Raw genomic sequence first — 21,270 nt, 5'->3', positions numbered from 1 at the left:
TTTTTTTCTTTCTTCATACGAAGCTCACAGCCTTTAATCAAATGACCAGATTTTCCGCAATAGAAACACAAGCCTTCAAAAAATCGACGGTCTTTTTCTTGAGAGCGAGGTGCCACCGATCCAATCTCCATCGGTTCACCACTGTTAGTACACACATTCTCATAACCAGAAACTGACATAGCAGAGGATTTGCTCTCATTAACCCTTGCACGCAGTCTTCTTTCCACCCGTATAGCTAATTGCATAGCCTGTTGCAAATCTTCAGGTGTAGGATAAGCAATTAGCAGGTCTTTATCCCTTTCACTGAGCCCAGCAAGAAATAGACTTTTCAGAGCAGAATCGTTCCACCCTGTTTGAGTAGACCAACGACGGAAATGAGTACAATATTTTTCCACATTACCTGATCCTTGTTTTAAACGTCTCAACTCAGTCTCAGCTGATGCGACACGGTCAGGATCATCATATAATAGTCCCAAAGCAGAAAAAAAACTATCCACTGATCTGAAGCATGTATCACTAGGTTGCAAAGAAAAGGCCCACTCCTGAGGCTCTTTGCGCAAAAGTGACATTATGAACCCTACGCGCTGGGATTCATCCCCAGAGGACTTAGGTCTCAAACGAAAATACAATAAGCAAGCATTTTTGAATGAAAAAAATTCTCGGTGTTCACCAAAAAATAAATCCGGCAAACATACCTTAGGCTCCAAGAAATGTGCTCCAGGACAGTTACTCACGTGCTGACGGAGCTCGGCCACCTCCAGAGAGAGTCCCTGCAGGCGATGAACCAAATCCTGAACCGACACCATGATGGAACAGAAAAATCTTTCCTTAGAGAATTTGCTGGCTGGACTTACTGTTATGTTCTGCTACCAGAGCTAAGGAAAGAGAGGAGATCTGTCCCTACGATAGAACTCAGCTTAATCCCTACGATGTAACATCTATTATATATCTATCCATATATCTATCTATCTGTCAATCAATCTATTTTCTATTTATCTATCTATCTAACTATCAATCAATCTATTTTCTATCTATCTATCTATCTATCTATCTATCTATCCATATATCTAAGCAAAAAAAGACAGACAGCAATCCTGAAAGGCTTTGGTGAGAAAAATGTGGACTTTATTCACCAATATGGTGTGGCAACATTTCGGTTGTGACCAACCTTTGTCAAACCTTGCCTTTTTTTGCTTATATTGCCTAACAAACGGATATTTGTGTGGGGGCCTTGCACCCGGATTTAGAATATATGGTGCTGTTCCACTTTTTTGCTATTTATCCATATATCTAGATAGATAGATAGGTAGATAGATGGATATAGATATATTGATAGATAATAGTTCAATAGATATATGGCTAGATATATGTATAAATAGATTTATAGATAGTGTGACAGAGTCACTGGTATGGTTTATGAGGGGAGGTATTTGTCACGCAGGTTGCTGGCCTGTGAGAACTGAAACCAATAGACTTTCTGCCGGCATGTTATATGCTGGAGGTTAACTCTTTTAAAGGATGTGGTTTTATGGAAATGAAGTAGAGATGGGAGGGAAGTCATTCCCCATACCTCCGCCTCAGGGTGTGGCTGAGCAAGGTTTAAATGCTCAGTCACCATTTTTTTTCTGTTGTTGAGTTTTGGAGTGGCAAGGACTCCAGACTGGAAGGGCACAGCTCAGAGAGGAGCTGAATGCTAGGACTACAACCTGTGTGGCTAATCCCACACTGCTATGAACTGTGTTATTGTTTATCTCTTTGTTTTTTTGTTTTGCCAGTAAGGCTGTGTTTATTTTTGGCTGGAGTGCAGAGTTTTATGCCACGTCATAAAGCCTGCAGATAAAACACGGCTCCTTAGTCTACTTTCAGAATCGGCCGAGTGAGGCGTACTACCACAGTAGATAGATAATAGTTAGATATATGGATATATAGATATATTGATAGATAATATATATATGGATAGATAGATAAATAGATTAATAGATATATGGATAGATATATATATAGATAATAGATATGTGGATAGATTTGTTGATATATAGATAGATAATGGATATGTGGATAGATAGATAAATAGATTAATAGATATATGGACAGATATCTAGATAGATAATTGATATATGGATAGATTTATTGATTGATATATAGATAGATAATAGATAATCGATATATGGATAGATAGATAAATAGATTAATAGATATATGGATAGATATAAAGATTAGTGATGAGCGAGCACTAAAATGCTCGGGTACTCGTTTTTCGGGTTGAGCAAATTGGAATGCTCGAGTGCTCGGACCGAGTAACGAGCCCAATGTAAGTCTATGGGAAACTCGAGTATTTTTCCGGCGGCTTCCCCCGGTGGTCTGCAGAGGGCATAAAAATTGCCCAAATCGATGGGAACAGTGCTCAAATGACATGGGATCAGCATGGGGAAGACCCGTGGAAGCATTTCGGATGCCCAGGACACTGCTGTCAACAGTGTTGTCAAAGGTATTACGCCACTTTTACGGACTCATAATAAAACATGCAAAAACAAAACCAAAATGGATTTTCCTGGGAAAAATGTTAAGGAACATCCTTTCCATGGTAATGACTTGTATATAAGGGAAAATAAATAAACAAAAATGCTCCTCCACACCTTAGGCTATGTTCACACGTAGCGCTTTTGATGCGTTTTTGCACTTTTGCATTGCTTTCAACCAAGACAAATGCATTCACTGGGAAATGTCATATTAACATTTTACAACCTTATCTGGCCATGTGGTGTGTAACAAATCATCAGACACATGCACACAGTGCTAAAAAGACATGGGAACAGCATGGGGAAGACCCCTGGAAGCATCTCTGATTCCCAGGTCACAGCCAAAAAGTGTGCCCATCACAAGTGATCCTTGGCTCATGCGAAGATGCCTTTGTCGTTGCAGACTTGCAACAATCACTGTCCATGTCCTTGTCCTTGTCCCAGCGCAGCATTCAGTTGTCCCTACCCCATTCCTTGGAATGCAAGCACAAGTATGCAGCCAGCCACCCACCCACAGGCTGCAATACTACTGTATACTGCCAAATTTTGGACAGCTGCTTGCACTTGAAATGTGGCCTTTAGGCCTCTGGAGGCGGAAGCTGTCCACAATCTCATGGCGGTGGCGGTGGCCGAGTGTCCATACTCGGTCCCCAGCCGCCACTATTTCTCCCGGTGTTGTCTCCGCCTTCTGTAGTGTCGGCGATCCCCACACCACCGCGGTCCTGGTCTGGCATCCTCTGGCTCCCTCGCTGCATCTGCTTGGGGTGCGTGCACTGCGTGCAGATCCTCGGGCACTGTACTTAGGGCGCACGCTCCCTTCCTCTTAAAGGGGCTGTGCGCGCCGTCCTAAAAAGTCCCCGGCCAATGGCCAGAGGACTGCCCCTGTTTAAGGCACCTCCTTCAAAATGGAGGTGCCTGTGCAAAGTTGTTGTTTTGTGTACTTAACACTTCTCCAGCCCTCAGGTCCCAGTGCCTGTCTATCAGCCATGCCCGCCAGCCTGTCTATCAGTCGTGCCTGCCAGCCTATCAGCTGTGCCCACCAGTCAGTCTACCAGCCGTGTTCACTCACTTGTCAGTCTGCCAGCCAAACCTGCCTGCCTACCTGCATCACCTGCCTGTCTACCTGCCGTGCTCATCTGCCGTGCCTGTCAGTTTCGGGTATCAGTCCCATGGGAGTTGCCTGTTCTCACGTGAGATCGGTCCCAGAGTAGCACCTGGTCCACCTTCCCAGTCCCTTCTTGGTTCACGGAGTCGATTAAGCAGCCGTGTAGCCAGGGTCGGTCCGGGTAGGCACTTAGTTACGTCCCTCTGGTTCCTCCTTGTATCACAGCACAGAGGATCCACCACCCGGACCAATAACACCTTCCACAAGCAGGGGTCCCAGAACATTACCCGTGCCCTCCCCAGTGCACTTACTGGGAAGGACCGCCTAACCACAAACATGTGGACAAGTGAATGTGGCCAGGGATGGTACTTAGTCAGTCCACAGCTTGTCAGTGAGAGTTGTATTTCACCACAGCCATATTCTTTAGCTCGGTGAAAGGACTTGGGAAACTGTATCTACTCCAGCTGTCATTTCTCTAAGGAAGTCCTCTAATGCAGCTTGTCACATAAGCAATGGTTGCCCATCCAACATCACCTCGCACTTGTCGGTGGTGCTTCGACACATAAGCATCTTTATTTGCCCTTTAATTTCATGACTACATAGTTGGGCAATGACCTGATCTGCAATGTAGTTTGAGAAATAACATTCAATTAAGCACGTCCAATCCACATTAAAAAAAGCAGCCATAGAGTGTCCTGGAACCTTCTTACACACTTTTCTTAGCCAGGGCTGCTTCTTGGCAGGGTTGAACGGACCCACCAGAGAACCAGAGACTCCTTGGAATGCAAGCGCAAGTATGCAGCCAGCCACCCACCCATAGGCTGCAATACTATACTGCCAAATTTTTGACAGCTGCTTGCACTTGAAATGTGGCCTTTTAGGCTCGTGGATGCGGAAGCTTTTCACAACCTCATGGCGGCTGGGTGTCCATACTCGGTCCCCAGCCGCCACATTTCTCCCGGTATCATCTCCGCCTTCCACAGGCATGGGTCCCTGAACATTACTGTTGGTACTTTTCTGTGGGAATCTGCTTGCCTCCTACCAGCCTGTAATATTTCCAGTGAACTATGGTACGAAGCCATGGTATTAGCACTGCCACCTGTAGCAGTAGCGAAGCCATCCCCAATTTCCTTCTCAGGAATTCTATTTGGTAGACTGAGTGGTTGCCCAAATACATTAGTTTCTCACAAAGGAGCTGAAGATAGAGTGGCAGTAGGTGCAAGTTTCTCCAGCCTGTTAGATATTAGAGGGTGAACGGCAGCGCATTGGCTCAGTGGTTAGCACTGAAGCCTTGCAGTGCTGGGGTCCTGGGTTCAAATCTCAGCAAGGACTACATCTGCAAGGATTTTGTATGTTCTCCCCGTGTTTGCGTTTGTACTACCTCAGTAAAAAAGGAGCCATAGAGTGTCCGGGAACCTTCCTACACACTTTTCTTAGCCAGGACTGCTTCTCGACAGGGTTGGACAGTCCCACCAGAGAATCCTTTTGTGGGCCCTGGCTTCTCCATTAGGAGAGTTCATGATAGCGCAAACTTTGCAGCAGCTATGGGGCTCTTGAGCGAGGGAAAAAGGTGAGCCCTCAGAATCAAATCCTGTGGTAGGCTCAATGTTTTTCAGTTTGAAACTGCTTCTCAGTGGGAGTTGTATTTCACACAGCCATATTCTTTAGCTTGGTGAAAGGACTGGCATAGAGGGTGTAACGCGTCTGGGAGGTGGAACCTCTGAGCTATTATACAAAGGGGCAGTCTTTGTAAGGAGGCAGGTGGCTCCCAGGGAAGGCGGGAAGGTAGACACGGCAAGTGACGGGAACAGTCTCTTGACAGGCGGGTGGTCACGGCAAGTGACAGCAGAGCCTCCAGGTAGGCTAGCAGGCAGGTAACAGGTGAGCGCTCCCAGCTGAGCGGGCAAGAGTCACTGGACAGGAAGGTGGTCACAGCAAGTGACGGCAGAGCCTCCAGGTAGGCTAGCAGACAGGTAGCAGGAGGGCACTCCCAGGTGAGCGGGCAAGAGTCTCTGGACAGGCAGGTGGTCACAGCAAGTGACGGCTAAGCCTCCAGGAAGGCTAGCAGGCGGGTAGCAGGTGAGCGCTCCCAGGTGAGCGGGCAAGAGTCTCTGGACAGGCAGGTGGTCACAGCAAGTGACGGCTAAGCCTCCAGGTAGGCTAGCAGGCGGGTAGCAGGTGAGCGCTCCCAGGTGAGCGGGTAAGAGTCTCATGGCTGGCTGGCAGGTGGTCACGGCAAGTGACGGCAGAGCCTCCAGGTAGGCTAGCAGGCAGGTAGCAGGTGGGCGCTCCCAGGTGAGTGGGCAGACTGATCCATAGACATACTGGCAGGTGCTGGTAGGCAGACTGTCGGACCGCAGGAATGCAAGCAGATAGACAGGTATCAGGCAGGTATCAAGCAGGAATCTGGCAGGTAACTGGCAGGTATCTGGTAACGGGACCTGAGGGCTGAAGCAGAGTTGATAGACTTTGCAACAACATTGCTCGGGCACCTCCATTTTGGAGGAGGTGCCTTATATATGGTGAGATCCTCCGGCCATTGGCCGGGGACTCCTTAGGACGGCGCGCGCGGCCCCTTTAAGAGAGGGGGAGCGCACGCGTGCCCTAAGCACGGTAGCCGGGAAGCAGCGCGCGCTGCCAGCAGAGCGGGAGGAAGACGCCAGGCACGGAGCGGAGAGGTGAGGGGGAACGGCGTCCCTGCCTTACAGGAGGCAGGGACGCCGACACTACAGTACCCCCCCCCCCTTTAGGCCCCCCCCTTTCTTAGGCCAGAGAGAAATTTATCAAGGATGAGAGGGGCATGGATGTTCTCCAGGGGCTCCCACGTTCTCTCCTCAGGACCAAACCCCTTCCAATCCACTAGAAAAAAGGACTTTCCTCTTACCCTTTTGGTGGCCAGAATGTTCTCTACCTCAAACTCGTTTTCAGCGGAAACCGGAGCAGGAGGCATACCTGTAGACTTGGAGAAAGAGTTAAGTACCACGGGTTTGAGTAGAGATACATGGAAGGAGTTAGGAATCCGCAAGTTGGCCGGGAGTTTCAATTTATAGGCCACCGGGTTGATTTGTTTGATAACTTCCAGTGGGCCGATGAACCGAGGCCCTAACTTGTAGGAAGGAATCTTGAGCCGGACATATTTGGACGAGAGCCAGACTTTATCTCCAGGACGGAATTGTGGAGGATCCAAACGTCTTTTGTCAGCCTGTTTTTTCATCCGCTCGGATGACCGAAGAAGTGCGGATCGGGTACTCTCCCAAATGGAGGAAAATTCGCTAACGAGAGATTCTGCAGCCGGATTGTCCACCGAGGTGGAGACGGGAAACGGGATCCGAGGATGCTGACCGAAGACTACAAAAAAACGGGGATTTGGTGGAAGATTCGCTCTCGTGATTATTGTAGGAAAATTCGGCCCACGGTAAAAGATCCACCCAATCGGAATGGTGAGCATTAACAAAGTGGCAGAGGAAACTGGTTAAAATTTGGTTGATCCGCTCTACTTGCCCATTGGACTGTGGGTGATAAGCAGAAGAAAAGTCCAAGGTGACCCCCAGCAATTTACACTTGGCTCGCCAAAAGCGAGAGGTGAACTGAACCCCTCGGTCGGATACAATGTGGCGAGGAAGACCATGAAGACGGAAAACATGATGGATAAAGTCTTTAGCTAACTCAGATGCAGACGAGAGACCCGGCAGGGGAATGAAGTGAGCTATCTTGGAAAAGCGGTCAGGACCACCCAAATGACCGTACAACCGGCAGAGACAGGGAGGTCCGTTATAAAGTCCATAGCTATATGCTGCCACGGGGCAGCAGGTACAGCAAGAGGAAGGCGGCCGGCTGGCAGGTGTCTCGGAACCTTGTTGCGGGCGCAGGACACACAGGCTGAAACAAAATCTATTACGTCCTTGTGCAGGGTAGGCCACCAGTAATGCCGGGTAACAAGCTGGAGGGTCTTTTTCTGACCAGCGTGGCCAGCTAGCTTAGACGAGTGTCCCCAGTGTAGGACCTTCTCACGATCAGGTACTGTTACGAACGTCTTTCCGGGTGGAAGACGATTTAGATTCACGGGGGCCACCTGCATTACTCTGGCGGGGTCGATGATGTGCTTAGGCTCCTCCTCAAGATCAGAGACCAAAAAGGATCGGGACAAGGCATCAACTTTGATGCTTTTGTCTGCCGGGCGAAAATGAAGAATGAAATCAAAGCGGGCGAAGAACAAGGACCACCGGGCTTGGCGTGGGTTAAGTCTCTGGGCGCTCTGGAGGTTAGCCAAGTTCTTGTGGTCCGTGTAAATTATTACCGGGTGAAGAGCCCCCTCGAGCAGGTAACGCCACTCCTCCAGTGCCAGCTTAATGGCCAATAATTCTCGGTCTCCTATAGAATAATTGCGCTCAGAAGAGGAGAAGAGTTTGGAGAAGAAGCCGCAGGTTACCATTCTTCCAGAAGACGACTTTTGGGTAAGTACCGCTCCGGCTCCGGAGGAGGAAGCGACAACCTCTAGGAAGAATTGTTTGTTGCCGTCCGGACGATGCAGCACAGAAGCGGAGGAGAAAGCTTGTTTTAAGGAAAGGAAGGCCTCCTCTGCTTCGGGCGGCCATTCTCAGGGATTAGCGCCCTTACGGGTGAGCGCAGAGATAGGGGCAGTCCGGGAAGAGAAGTGCGGAATGAAGAGGCGGTAGTAGTTGGCGAAGCCCTGGAACCGCTGAATAGCCTTCAACCCCTCTGGTCGGAGCCACTTCTGGATGGCAGACAGTTTCTCAGTATCCATTCGTAGGCCGGTTTGAGAGATTATGTAGCCCTGAAACGGAAGCGAGGTCTGATCAAAGAGGCACTTCTCATATTTAGCATAGAGGTGGTTCTGCCTGAGCCTGAGCAGGACCTGACGAACGCCCCTCCGGTGAGTGAGAAGATCCGGAGAGAAGACCAAGATGTCGTCCAGGTACACCACCACGCAGGAGTAGAGAAGGTAACGGAAGATGTCATTGACCAACTCTTGAAAGACGGCGGGAGCGTTACAGAGACCGAAGGGCATTACAAGGTATTCATAGTGGCCGTCCCGGGTGTTGAATGCCGTCTTCCATTCATCCCCCTGACGGATACGGACCAGGTTATACGCCCCACGGAGGTCCAGCTTGGTGAAGATTCTAGCCCCCCTCAGACGGTCAAATAATTCAGGAATGAGCGGAAGGGGGTATTTATTTTTCACTGTGATCTGGTTAAGGCCTCTATAGTCTATACAGGGACGGAGTGAGCCGTCCTTCTTTTTGACGAAGAAGAAGCCTGCTCCCGCCGGGGAGGTAGATTTCCGGATAAATCCCCGGGCCAGATTCTCCTCAATATATTCAGACATTGACCGGGTCTCAGCAGCGGACAAAGGGTAAATACGCCCATGGGGAGGAGTAGCGCCGGGCATCAGGTCGATTGGGCAGTCGTATGGTCTATGAGGGGGTAATGTCTCTGCTTCTCTTTTATTAAAGACGTCCGCATAAGACCAATAGGGAACCGGTAGGCCGGGTAGATTGGCTGGGGTAGGAGAAGGACGAGCAGGATGAACGGGAACTAAACAAGTCTTATGGCAGTCCTGTCCCCAGCGAAGGACTTCTCCGGTCTGCCAATCATGCACGGGTGCATGTCTCTGGAGCCAAGGTAGGCCTAGCAAGAGGGCGTGAGAGAGTCCAGGCAGAACATGGAAGAAGATGCTCTCAGAGTGCAGCATTCCCACCTGCAGAGTTATGGATTCGGTGATGAGTTGGATGGGATGTGGTAAGAGGCCCCCATCCACGGCGGCGACAGATAAGGGTACAGCCAGAGGTTTGGTGGGAATGCGGTATTTCTCTACCAGGTACTGAGAAATGAGATTTCCGGCAGCTCCAGAGTCAAGTTGAGCCAGTTCAAAATAACGGTTCTCCCCGCAGATGATAGAGACCAACAGCATCAGAGATGGAGAGGGTTTACTTTTGTCTAGGGCGACCTCTCTGAGCGATCCTAGACACAGGCGTTTCCCGACCTCTCCGGGCAGGAAAGGATCCGGTGCTCCTTACTGCCACAGTAGAAGCAGCTCCCCTCGGCACGGCGTAATTCTTGACGGGTTTTGACCATCTTGGTCTGGTCGACCTGCCTAGGCTCGGGTGAGTGCACCTGGGGAGTAACGGAGGAAGTGACGGGTCTCTGGAAGGTAGGGGCAAGGCGTGGAAACCTCCTCTCACGGGTGACCTCTTTGGTGCGCTCCTGGAACCGGATGTCAATCCGGGTGGCAAGTGTTATTAAGTCGTCGAGAGTGGTAGGAATGTCCCGACAGGCGAGTTCATCTTTAATACGGCCGGACAGACCCTCCCAGAAGACGGACACCAGGGCGTCGTTATCCCAGGCAAGCTCCGAAGCAAGGGTACGGAACCGTATGGCATATTGGCCCATGGTGAGACTTCCTTGGCGGAGGCGTAGCAGAGATGAGGCGGATGAGGTCTTCCGTCCTGGTTCGTCGAAGACTTTCCGGAAAGCTGTGAGAAAGGCTGGCAGGTTGGACACCAGGGGGTCTCCTCTCTCCCATAGAGGATTTAGCCAAGCCAGCGCCTCCCCCGTGAGATGGGACATGATGAAGGCTACTTTGGCTCAGTCGGTGGAAAACTGGTGTGCCAACAGTTCGAAGTGCAGAGTGCACTGGTTAATGAAGCCCCGTGCCTGGCCGGGATCTCCGCCAAAACGAGGCAGGAGGGAGAGGCGGGGACCGGGAAGAGATGCCATGGTATTGATGGGCAGCGGCGGTGCCGGGGTAGTAAGTGTGCGACTGGAGGCAGCTCCCGATGAGGCAGTCAATGTGTCCAGGCGGGAGTTAACACTACGTAGGTGACTCAGGATGGACTCCTGTTGGGACCTCTGACGGGAGAGTTCATGACATAGGTCCGAGAGCGAGGGAGCTTGGGTGTCACCAGGTTCCATGGCTCGAGCAAACTGTAACGGGTCTGGGAGGTGGAACCTCTGAGCTATTATACAAAGGGGCAGTCTTTGTAAGGAGGCTCCCAGGGAAGGTGGGAAGGTAGACACGGCAAGTGACGGGAACAGTCTCTTGACAGGCGGGTGGTCACGGCAAGTGACAGCAGAGCCTCCAGGTAGGCTAGCAGGCAGGTAACAGGTGAGTGCTCCCAGGTGAGCGGGCAAGAGTCTCTGGACAGGCAGGTGGTCACAGCAAGTGATGGTAGAGCCTCCAGGTAGGCTAGCAGACAGGTAGCAGGAGGGCACTCCCAGATGAGCGGGCAAGAGTCTCTGGACAGGCAGGTGGTCACAGCAAGTGACGGCTAAGCCTCCAGGTAGGCTAGCAGGCAGGTAGCAGGTGAGCGCTCCCAGGTGAGCGGGCAAGAGTCTCTGGACAGGCAGGTGGTCACAGCAAGTGACGGCTAAGCCTCGAGTTAGGCTAGCAGGCAGGTAGCAGGTGGGCGCTCCCAGGTGAGCGGGCAAGAGTCTCTGGACAAGCAGGTGGTCACAGCAAGTGACGGCTAAGCCACCAGGTAGGCTAGCAGGCGGGTAGCAGGTGAGCGCTCCCAGGTGAGCGGGTAAGAGTCTCACGGCTGGCTGGCAGGTGGTCACGGCAAGTGACGGCAGAGACCCCAGGTAGGCTAGCAGGCAGGTAGCAGGTGGGCGCTCCCAGGTGAGCGGGCAAGAGTCTCTGGACAGGCAGGTGGTCACAGCAAGTGACGGCTAAGCCACCAGGTAGGCTAGCAGGCGGGTAGCAGGTGAGCGCTCCCAGGTGAGCGGGTAAGAGTCTCACGGCTGGCTGGCAGGTGGTCACGGCAAGTGACGGCAGAGACCCCAGGTAGGCTAGCAGGCAGGTAGCAGGTGGGCGCTCCCAGGTGAGCGGGCAGGCTGATCCATAGACAGACTGGCAGGTGCTGGTAGGCAGACTGTCGGACCGCAGGAATGCAAGCAGATAGACAGGTATCAGGCAGGTATCAAGCAGGAATCTGGCAGGTAACTGGCAGGTATCTGGTAACGGGACCTGAGGGCTGAAGCAGAGTTGATAGGCATTGCAACAACATTGCTCGGGCACCTCCATTTTGGAGGAGGTGCCTTATATATGGTGAGATCCTCCGGCCATTGGCCGGGGACTCCTTAGGACGGCGCGCGCGGCCCCTTTAAGAGAGGGGGAGCACGCGCGCCCTAAGCACAGTGGCCGGGAAGCAGCGCGCGCTGCCAGCAGAGCTGGAGGAACACGCCGGGCACGGAGCGGAGAGGTGAGGGGAACGGCGTCCCTGCCTAGCAGGAGGCAGGGACGCCAACGCTACAGAGGGAAACCGTATCTACTCCTGCTGCCATTTCTCCATCGTCAGGTTCTGCCCATTGTCACACACAACCATGCCTGGCTGTATGTTCAGGGGTGAGAGCCAAAGATCAGGCTGCTGTATTACAGCTTTCAACAACTCTGCAGCGCTGGGTGGTTTGTCACCTAAGCAGTAAGCATGTTATCTTCAGCACAGCCTGTTGCCGCTTGGCCAAGGCAGTGCTGCAGTGCTTTCAGCTTGTGACTGATGTGGTCATTTTAGAGATGGAGGGCAAAACTGGAGGAGGAGGTGCAGGAGCTGAACAATGTGATTGCATTGAGGTTACATTAACGAGTCTGTTTTTTATACTAAACAAATATGGTACTGTGTTTTTACTTTTTATATTTATTCATTTTTTTACGTTATTTTTAAGACAAGTGCATTAACCGGGAAATGTTATTTTAACATTTTACAACCTTATCTGGTCATGCAGTGTGTGACACATCATCAGACACATCCTGTTTCATTTATGATGGAGGGACTCTGATAGTCACAAAGGCTATTTTTATAGGGTCATCAGTAGTGATGAGCGAGCATACTCGCAAGTACTCGGTACTCACCCAAGCATCACAGTAGTCGAGATGCTCGGAGCTCGCCGAGTAATTGCAAGATGTTCGGGCGGATGCTCGGGTCCCCTCCCTGCATGTTTGGCGCTCTTTAGAGCACCAATCAACATGCAGGGATTGCCTGCCACTCATTGTAATGTCGCAGCCATGGTGGTTGTGGCATTACAGTGATTGGCTGGCTGCACAGCGTCATCAGGTCTATATCAGACCTTGTGCCTCTGTGCTCGTCACAGTCACTCCGGAATCAGGCAGAGTAGGGAGAGGTGCTGCTGCGTCAGGGAGAGATTTTCTTGTGTATTAGGTAGTGTAGGGAGAAAAACCGTACATTACACATATCCATATTAACAAACAGTCCTTCTGAGGACTAATCCATCTGCAGAGATATCAGGCAGGCAAGGTATATAGGCAGGCAGTGTATATAGCAGACTGCAGTGCATATTGCACAAGAGGCTCCATTCCAATTCTGCCTTCTACTGCTGTTAGATATTTCTATACAAAGGCCAAGGTCTCAGGGGCCAGGAATACTTTTTTTGGATCTTAATCCTCATTATTTGCATAAAAAGCAATCCAGAGAACACTGTTTTTCTGCGCCATTTGCTTGTTGGCACTGCAGAATACAGCCAAGTCTTTTCTATATTACAGAGCTAGAAATCCAGCTATGTAAAACTGTGTTTTCTCCGTCACATGGATCACATATACGTTGTCAGAAAATACTGCCATTTTTGGCCTCCATTCCAATTTTTTCTTTCTGTGTCAGCGAAGTTTTTGACACCGGTTTGCTGTTCAAACTAGTTACCTACAGGCCAGGTATTTAAAACTCTGTTTTCTCCATCACACGGATCACATATACGTTGTCAGAAAATTCTGACATTTCTGGCCTCCATTAAAAATTTCTTTCAGTGTGTCAGTGAAGCAATTCACACCAGTTTGCTATTAAAACTAGCTACCTACAGGCCAGGTATTTAAAACTCTGTTTTCTCCGTCACACGGATCACATATACGTTGTCAGAAAATTCTGCCATTTCTGGCCTCCATTAAAAATTTCTTTCAGTGTGTCAGTGAAGCAATTCACACCAGTTTGCTGTTCAAACTAGCTACCTATAGGCCAGGTATTTAAAACTCTGTTTTCTCCATCACACAGATCACATATACGTTGTCAGAAAATTCTGACATTTCTGGCCTCCATTAAAAATTTCTTTCAGTATGTCAGTGAAGCAATTCACACCAGTTTGCTATTCAAACTAGCTACCTACAGGCCAGGTATTTAAAACTCGGTTTTCTCCGTCACACAGATCACATATACATTGTCAGAAAATTCTGCCATTTCTGGCCTCCATTAAAAATTTCTTTCAGTGTGTCAGTGAAGAAATTCACACCAGTTTGCTGTTCAAACTAGCTACCTACAGGCCAGGTATTTAAAAGTCTGTTTTCTCCATCACACGGATCACATATACGTTGTCAGAAAATACTGTCATTTCTGGCCTCCATTAAAAATTTCTTTCAGTGTGTCAGTGAAGCAATTCACAGCAGTTTGCTGTTCAAACTAGTTACCTACAGGCCAGGTATTTAAAACTGTTTTCTCAGTCACATGGATCACATATAAGTTCGCTCCAAACTCAGTCATTTGTAGTGAGCGTGGAAGATACTGTCCTCCATTTAAAATGAGCAAAGCACGTGGTAAGGGACGGGGAACTGGACGTGATGGTGATGGTGCATGCAGAGGCCGAGGACAAGGCCGTGGGCAAGCTGAAATTGTGCCACAACAAACACCCACATCTTCTCGCCCGACTTTCCTGTCCCAATTCCTAGGGGACCACAGCACACCACTATTCCACTATTGAACCCAGAGCAGTGTCAAAAGGTTGTTGGTTGGATAGCGCATAATGCTTCCAGTCACTTAGCCACCACCACCCTGTCTTCCACACGGTCAGGTCTCAGTAGCCGTGAGTCTGGACCGCATATTCCTCACCCTGTTCCTCCTTCCTTCCACCATGACGAGTGCCCGGAGACAAGTGATCCCACACTTCGACACTCTGAAGAGCTGTTCACTTTTCCATTTATAGATTTGGGCCTCTCGCCCGGTCCACTTGAAGCGGGGCAAGAGGAGATTGCATGTAGCGATGCCCAAATATTTGAGCAGCCACGGTCACACGAAGGCGACGGTGGGAAAGTGTCACAAGACGTGGATGATAAGACACAATTGCCAGAAAGTCAGGAGGAGGACCAGAGTGCGGAAGTGGATGACGAGGTGGTGGATGATATAGTAACTGACCCAACCTGGCAGTAGGACATGCAGAGCGAGGACAGCAGCACACAGGGGGAGGGAGGCAGAGCACCCCAACAGGCAGGTAGAAGCAGTGTGGTGGCTTCAGACAGAAGGCAGGCAACCGTTCCCCGTAAGACCAACATGACGGAAGTTGCCAGTACAAATGTTAGGTCTTCCCGAGTCTGGTTGTTTTTTAATGACTGTGCCGATAACCCCAAAAAGGCCATTTGCACCACCTGCCAGGCCAGCATCAGCAGGGGTGGCAAAACGACCAGCCTGACCACCACCATGATCAGGCACATTGCAGCAAAACACCCGACTTTGTGGGCCGAACCCCAGGGTCCAGGAACAGTGTCTGCAGGTGGCACCATTGCTTCTTCCACTGTTGTGGATGAAAGCCAATCCCCTGTACATGGTGCATACGAAGATGCCTCCTGCCCTGCACTTGTCGTTGCACACTCTCAAGTAGCAGCATCAGGAAGCACATCCATGTCCTTGTCCCAGCGCAGCGTTCAGTTGTCCATACCCCAGTCCTTGGAACGCAAGCGCAAATATGCAGCCAATGCCCCTCAGGCCACACTACTAAATTCTCACATTTCACGACTGCTTGCGTTCGAAATGTTGCCTATTAGGCTCTTGGAGACGGAAGCATTCTGCAACCTGATGGCGGCGGCCATCACTCGGTACTCGGTCCCCAGCCGCCACTATTTCTCCTGGTGTGCCATTCCCGCATTACACAAGCACGTGTCTCAAAACATTAGCCGTGCCCTCAACAATGCAGTTACCGGGAAAGTCCACCTAACCACGGACATGTGGACAAGTGCTTGTGGGCAAGGATGGTACATCTCGCTGACGGCACACTGGGTTAACATAGTGGAAGCCGGGACCCAGTCGGACCTTGGGACGGGACACATCATCACGACTCCAAGGATTGAGGGCCCTAGGTCAATCAGGGTTGCCCCCACGGTCTACAGCTCCTGCACCTCATCCTCCTCAGCCTCCTCCTCTTCTTCAGTCTCCATCTCCGAAATGACCACATCAGTCACAAGCTGGAAGCACTGCAGCACTGCCTCAGCCAAGCGGCAACAGGCTGTGCTGAAGCTATTATGCTTAGGTGACAAACCGCACAATTCTGAAGAGTTTTGGACAACTGTGAAACAGCAGGCAGATCTGTGGCTCACACCGCTGAACCTACAGCCAGGCATGGTCGTGTGTGACAATGGCCGGAACCTGGTGGCGGCTCTGAGGCAAGGCGAGCTCACATACGTACCATGCCTGGCCCATGTGCTTAACCTCATGGTTTAGCGGTTTCTTAAATCCTACCCGGAGCTGCCGGATCTGCTTGTTAAAGTACGCCGCCTGTGTGCCCATTTTAGAAAGTCACCTACAGCTTACGCCGCCCTTGCCGTGTTTCAGCAGCGTTTGCAGCTTCCAGCTCATAGACTGGTGTGTGATGTCCCCGCGCATAGGAACTCTACACTGCAGATGTTGGGAAGGATTTGTGAGCAGAAGAGGGCAGTTGTTGAGTACCAGCATCAACAAGGCTGTCGGTATTCAGTTCAGACTCCACACATAAGACCTCAGGAGTGGACATGGATGTCAGACATATGTACCATCCTCCAAAACTTTGAGGACTCCACCAAGATGGTGAGCGGCGATGACGCCATAATTAGCGTCACCATCCCACTGTCTTCTGAAACATTCTCTGCTCACAATCAAAGAGGATGCATTGCAAGTGGAGCGCGATGAGATGGAGCAAGGAACCATACAGGGTGATTACACACAGCCCAGCCTCATCTCATCCCAATGTAGATTGGATGACAATGAGGAAGAGGAGGAAGAGGAGAAAGGACAGGATCTAGTTTCATGCTCTATAGACGGTACTACCTGCACAGCTGTCATACCATCTGTTTAGCGTGGATGGCCAAAGGACAGAGCGCAGGAGGAGGAGAGCATGGTCAGTCATCCTCTTGGTGAGGACACGGAAGTCTTGACTGTTAGTAGTCTGGCATTCATGGCTGAGTTTATCTTACGCTGCCTTTCCCATGACCCTCGCGTTCTCAACATTTTGGGTGATAGTCATTACTGGTTGGTGACTCTTCTTGGCCCATGCTACAAGGAGAACTTTATATCTCTTATTCCTGAGGTGGACAGGTCTACAAAAATGGGGCTGTACCAGAAGGACCTTGTTGCGGAACTTTTAAAAAATTCCCATCTGAAAATGCTGGCGGCAGAGGGCACACTTCTTTGGACAACCAAGGAGTACAGGCGAGAGAGAAACAGCTTCAATCCAGCAGAGGCAGGGGAACACTGTCAAAGTTCTGGGAGAGTTTTCTCAGCCCTTCCCATAGCACAGGCCCTGAGGCGAGGGGGACTATCACAAGGAGTGCAAAGTTTGGGAAGATGCTGAGGGAGTACCTTGCCGACCCAACCAACATCCTCCGTGATTCCTCTGTGCCTTATAATTATTGGGAATCCAAGCTGGATACGTGGATTGAACTGGCTCTCTATGCCTTGGAGGTCCTGGCCTGCCCTGCCACCAGCGTTTTATCAGAACGGGTTTTTAGTGCCGCTGGTGGAATTATAACTGATAAGCGCATCAGCCTGTCAACTGAAAATGCTAACAGGCTGACTCTTATAAAAATGAACAAAGGCTGGTTTGGGCCAGACTTTTCAACACCATCGAATGATAGCAGTGTAACATAAACTCAAATCCAGTGTCTTTTCTTGGGAGGTGTATTCCCATGCACCTTTTCACAACCAGACATGGGTATACGCTTCCTGATTTTGGTTATTTGCTCTTCCCTCCTCCTTCTCCTCATCCTCCACCACCATATCATCAGGGTGACCGTGGTCCGTGATGCAACACCCACATAATTTTTTGAAAGAGTGTTTTATCAGCCCATACACTTAGTGCATGGGCATTACAAGTATAGGGGGCCAGCTCCTTTCTAATAGGAACATTTTTTATGAGGCCCTCCATGTCTCTTCCAAGGGGCATTGGAGTGCCTCCCAATTTTTGGCAGCCCTTGCATTCACTGCATAGGCCAAAACTATGGAAGACCCACTTCCTAATAATGGGAATATTTTTTATGTGGCCCTCTACGTCTCTTCCAAGGGGCATTGGAGTGCCTCCAAATTTTTGGCAACCCTTCCATTCACTGCATAGACAAACACAATGGGAGACCCACTTCCTAATAATGGGAACATTGTTTTCAGGAGGCCCTCTGACCTCCACGTCTCTTCCAAGGGGCATTGGAGTGCCTCCAAATTTTTGGCAACCCTTACATTCACTGCATAGGCAAACACAATTGTAGACCTACTTCCTAATAATGGGAATATTGTTTTCAGGAGGCCCTCCTCTAAGTCTCTTCCAAGGGGTATTGGGGTGCATCCAAATTTTCAAAGTGGTATTAGGGTGCGTCCAAATTTTGGGCAGCCCTGGCATTCACTGCATACACAATAACAGTATAGGAGACCCATTCTTTAGTAATGGAAACAATAAAACATAGCCGGCTGATGGCTCTCTAAGAATAGTGAGGGCCGACTGCTGGCCCTTTAGGAATAGTAAAGGCCGCCTGATGGCCCTATCAAAATAGGCTTTGTGACTCTCAGAGTCCTTTCTTCATAAATGAAACACGATGTGTCTGATGATATCTCACACACCACATGGCCAGTGGTCAATGGCCAATTTTAAGACACATAGAGCAGGGACACAGTAACAACATGTTTCAATTAGAAACGAGCTGGTCTGCTATACAGTTAAAGGGTATGAAGTGAGTCCAACAGCTTCCAAAATTTAGGAAAAACCCCACTAACAATTTAATGACACATAGAGCTGGGCCACAGTAACGACATGTTCCCATTAGAAAGGAGCGGGTCTGCTTTACAGTTATAGGGTATGAAGTGAGTCCAACGGCTGCCAAAATGTAGGAAAAACCCCAATATCAATTTAAATAAATAGAGGTGGGCCTCAGTAACGACATATTCCTATGCAGTGAAGCAACGGCTGCCAAAAATTTGGAGGAACTCCAATGCCCCTTCCAAGTGACGTAGAGGTCGGGAGAGCCTCCTGAAAACAATGTTCCCATTATTAGGAAGTGTGTCTCCCATACTGTTTGCCTATGCAGTGAAGCAACGGCTTCCAAAAATTTGGAGGAACTCCAATGCCCCTTGCAAGAGACGTAGATATGTTGATATGGTACATATGGTCGTGATATGGTGGTGGAGGATGAGGATGCAGAGAAAGAGGAGGACAAGAGCAAATAGACAAAATCAGGAAGCGTATACCCATGTCTTGGTGTGAAGACAGAGGTGCATTGGAATATAGTTAGACCGCCCCAAAAAAAGACACTGTATTTGAGTTTATGTTATGCTGCTATCATTCGGTGGTGTTGAGAAGTCGGCCCAATCCAGCCCTTGTTCATTTTTGTAAGAGTCAGCCTGTCAGCATTTTCAGTTGACAAGCGGATGCGCCTATCGGTTCTAATTAGACAGGCGGCACTAAAAACCCACTCTGACAAAATGTTAGCGGCAGGGCAGGCCTGGACCTCCAAGGCGTAGAAAGCCAGTTCATGTCACGTATCAAGCTTGGATACCCAATAATTATAAGGTACAGAGGAATCACAGAGGATGTTGGTACAGTCGGCAAAGTACTCCTTCACCATCTTCCGAAACTTTGCACTCCTTGTGAGAGTACCCTGCTCATCAAGGCTTGTGCGATGGGACAGTCCGAGAAAACTCTCCCAGAACTTTGACAGTGTTCCCCTGCCTCTGCTGGATTACATTTGTGTCTCTTTCGCCTGTACTCCTTGGTTGTCTAACGAGCTGTGACCTCTGCGTTTTCAGATGGGAATTTTTTTAATACTTCCACAAGGGCCTTCTCGTACTACACCATTTTTTTAAGCCTGTCTTGCAAGGGAATAAGAGACATAAAGTTCTCCCTGTAGTGTGGGTCTAGAAGCGTCACCAACCAGTAATGACTGATCACCCAAAATTTGGACAACGTGAGGGTCACGGGAAAGGCAGCGTAACATAAACTCAGCCATGTGTGCCAGACTAGGCAAGACTTCCATGTCCTCATCAAGAGGACGACTTACCATGCTCTCCTCCTTACCCTCCTCCTCTTCCTCCTCCTCCCTGTCCTCAGGCCATCCACGCTGAACAGACGGTATAACAGTTGTGCAGGTGGTATTGTCTATAGCGCAGGAAACTAGCTCCTGTTCTTCCTCCTCCTCCTCTCCCTCATTTTCACCCAATCCACATTGGGATGAGATGAGGCTGGGCTGTGTGTAATCACCCTGAATGGTTCCTTGCTCCATCTCATCCGCCTGCAATTCATCCTCTTTAATTGACAGCAGAGAGCATTTCAGAAGATAGAGAAGCGGGATGGTGACGTTAATTATGGCTCACCATCTCAAAGTTTTGGAGGATGGTACAAATGTCTGACATCATGTCCACTCCTAAGGTTTTATGTGTGGAGTCTGACCTGAACACCGATGGCCTTGTTGATGCTGGTAGTCAACAACTGCCCTCTTCTGCTCATCAATGCTTCCCAACATCTACAATGTAGAGTTCCAACTTGTGGGGATATCGCAGATCAGTCGGTGAGCTGGAAGCTGCAAACGCTGCTGAAGCATGGCAAGGGCGGCGGAAGCTGTAGCTGACTTTCTAAAATGGGCACACAGGTGGCGTACTTTGACAAGCAGATCCAGGAAATCCGGGTAGGTTTTGAGAAACTGCTCAACCACGAGGTTAAGCACATGGGCCAGGCATGGTACTTATGTGAGCTCGCCTCGCCTCAGAGCCGCTACCAGATTCCGTCTATTGTCAAACACGACCATACCTGGCTGTAGGGTCAGCAGTGTCAGCCACAAATCTGCCTGCTCTTTTAGAGCTGTCCACAACTCTTCAGCATTGTGTGGTTTGTCACTTAAGCATATTAGCTTCAGAGCAGCCTGATGCCGCTTGGCCAAGGCAGTGCTACAGTTCTTCCAGCTTACGACTGATGTGGTCAATTCTGAGATGGATGCTGAAGAGGAGGAGGTGCAGGAGCTGTAGAATGTGGGGGCAACCCTGATTGACCCAGGGCCCGCAATCCTCGGCATTGAGAGGACGTGTTCCGTCCCAAGTTCTGACTCGGTCCTGGCTTCCACTATATTAACCCAATGTGCCGTCAGCGAGATGTACCATCCCTGCACACAAGCACTTGTCCACGTGTCCATGGTTAGAGAGACTTTCCCAGTAACTCGGTTGTTGAGAGCACATCTAATATTGTGGGACACATGCTCATGTAATGTGGGGACAGCACAACGGGAGAAATAGTGGCGGCTGGGGACCCAGTACCAAGGGATGGCCTCCACCATCAAGTTGCGGAAAGCTTCCGTCTCCATGAGCCTAAAAGGCAACATTTCGAGCACAATCATTTGCGAAATGTGTGGATTTAGTAGTGTGGCCTGTGGTGCGTTAGCTGCGTATTTGCACTTGCATTCCAAGGACTGGGATA

Source organism: Phyllobates terribilis, unplaced genomic scaffold, assembly GCF_046119375.1.
Source record: "Phyllobates terribilis strain yellow unplaced genomic scaffold, ASM4611937v1 Scaffold_4__5_contigs__length_816908805, whole genome shotgun sequence".
Lineage (NCBI taxonomy): Eukaryota > Metazoa > Chordata > Amphibia > Anura > Dendrobatidae > Phyllobates > Phyllobates terribilis.
This window is presented reverse-complemented; position numbering follows the sequence as displayed.